This window comes from Coccinella septempunctata, chromosome 1 (assembly GCF_907165205.1).
Source record: "Coccinella septempunctata chromosome 1, icCocSept1.1, whole genome shotgun sequence".
Classification (NCBI taxonomy): domain Eukaryota; kingdom Metazoa; phylum Arthropoda; class Insecta; order Coleoptera; family Coccinellidae; genus Coccinella; species Coccinella septempunctata.
In genome coordinates this window covers 25,733,203-25,735,628 of record NC_058189.1, presented here as the reverse complement: position 1 = coordinate 25,735,628, position 2,426 = coordinate 25,733,203, and the positions used below count along the sequence as shown (strand labels likewise).

The window sequence follows — 2,426 nt, the reverse complement described above, 5'->3', positions numbered from 1 at the left end:
TATTATACACTCCATATCCTAAAACAGTAGTAGGACACCCTGATTTGTATGCAGAGGAGCAAATAGGTCATTTTAGGGGGGTCTAAGCCCTTGCTCATTTTTGACCCAAAAAATCGAGATTTTCGATATTTAGTTGTTGAGCTGGAATTAAAGCCTGATCAATGCTGATAACGAAACCGGAAATCCCAATTGGATCAGACGAATATAACAAGAGATATTGCAGATTGAAATTTGCAACTTTTGAAAAATGCCATTTTCAAGATGAAAATCTGAACGGAGAGAGATAGGCTTTCAGGAATACTTGCTATAGATTCAGCATATTCGGAAACCTATATTTTCATCATGAACTCTGAAATATCGGACGTTGTTTGAAGAAAAATCGAATATTGATTTTCCATTTTTCATTTTCCAGTTCAATTTGAACTGCTCTCTGGAGTGCAATTATCTATTGAATCATCAACTGTTTAGTTTGGTGGAATCAACAAAGTAAGTATTATACACTCCATATCCTAAGACAGTAGTTGAACTTCCTGATTTTCAGGCAGAAGAGCAAATAGGTCATTTTAGGGGGGTCTAACCCCTTGCTCATTTTTGACCCAAAAAATCGAGATTTTCGATTTTTGTTTTTGCGCTGGAACGGAAGCCTCATCAACGCTGATTACGAAACCGGAAATCCCAATTACATCAGACGAATATAACAAGAGATATTGCAGATTGAAATTTGCTACTTTTGAAAAATGCCATTTTCAAGATGAAAATCTGAACGGAGAGAGATAGGCTTTCAGGAATACTTGCAATAGATTCAGCATATTCGGAAACCTATATTTTCATAATGAACTTCCAAATATCCGACGTTGTTCAAAGAAAAATCGAATTTATTGTTTTTCCATTTTTCATTTTCCAGTTCAATGTGAACTGCTCTCTGGAGTGCAATTCTCTATTGAATCATCAACTGTTTATTTGGTGGAATCATCCCCCCTTTCCACATGAGTTCCATCTACTGCTCCTAAAACACCTCTGAACCCATATTTTAAGAAGAATCTACAAAGAGACAGATAACATTATTATAATGCTAGTTTGCCAATATAAAATATTTGTGAATTACTATAGAGTGTGAAACTGTTTTCTTACCCCTGTTTGACCAGTCTAATTGACTCCTCGGTAGTAGGAAACTGAACCCAAGTGGGTAATAAATACTCAGCAATTGTAGAACAAATTTCATTTACCGCTCTACTTACTGAAGGTTGACTTGCTGATAACCAGGTATTGGAACCTACAGAATTCTGGAAAGACCCTGTGGCCAAAAAGTTGAGAGTAATCAACACCTAAAATGTATAAACCTCAGATCAATTCCATTCAAACAATTACTTGAAAAGGCTGAATTACTTTTTTGGGTAATGCAATAGCATTTGCATTTTTTGTGGGTAAAAATTGCTGTAAAGCATTTATTGAGTTTATGGTGCACTGCTTCTTCAGTCTAAACATTTTTATAAACTGAGCATCCGGCATTTCGAAAGGATTCTTTTGATCACGCAACCTTCTCCTTTCAATTCTCATAAAGTTCCTATTAAAAACAACAATGATTTTCAGATCATATATATTATTGTCGAATAATACTCACCTGTTATGGTTTTCTTCTAATAACAACCCAATAAACAAAGCGATATTATTATTATCATTCATTATGAATCTATTTCAAAAAGTTGTTCACCAGAAAATAAACAAACCATTCGACATAACCTCACAATATATCATTCGATAGGCTTCCGACCACCTCTTGAGTCCTCGTAAATATTTACGGTTTCTGTAAGCTACAGATCACCGAAAGAAAGTCCAGAATCGCATTCTTCCTGTAAGCTCGTAAAAAGTTACAGATTGGCTTACAGATGAAAGCAGAATACCACCATTATTGTTTTTCCATTTTCAATTTTCCAGTTCACTTTGAAGTGCTCTCTGGAGTGCAATTCTCTATAGAATCATCAACTGTTTGGTTTGGTTGAGTCAACAAAGTAAGTATTATACACTCCATATCCTAAGACAGTAGTAGGACACCCTGATTTTTATGCAAAGGGGCAAATAGGTCATTTTAGGGGGGTCTAACCCCTTGCTCATTTTTGACCCAAAAAATCGAGATTTTCGATATTTAGTTTTTGAGCTGGAATGGAAGCCTTATCAATGCTGATTACGAAACCGGAAATCCCAATTGGATCAGACGAATATACAAGAGATATTGCAGATTGAAATTTTCAACTGTTGAAAAATGACATTTCCAAAATGAAAATCTGATCGGTGAGAGATAGGCTTTCCAGAATGCTCGAAATGGATTCAGCTTATTTGAAGACCTATATTTTCATGATGAACTTTCAAATATCTGACTCTGTTTAAAAAAAAATCGAATTTATTGATTTTCGATTTTCAATTTTCCA

At 35.0% G+C, this 2,426-nt stretch overlaps 1 long non-coding RNA gene across 1 annotated transcript; it reads right to left on the bottom strand.

Moving 5' to 3' along the window:
* Positions 1-980: 980 nt before the first annotated feature.
* LOC123322742 lies at positions 981-1,450 on the bottom strand. The gene is made up of 3 exons (XR_006539211.1): positions 1,387-1,450; positions 1,132-1,325; positions 981-1,041 (listed from the first exon to the last, which is right to left on the bottom strand). It is a non-coding gene; the product is annotated as an uncharacterized LOC123322742 (long non-coding RNA).
* Positions 1,451-2,426: the final 976 nt, after the last annotated feature.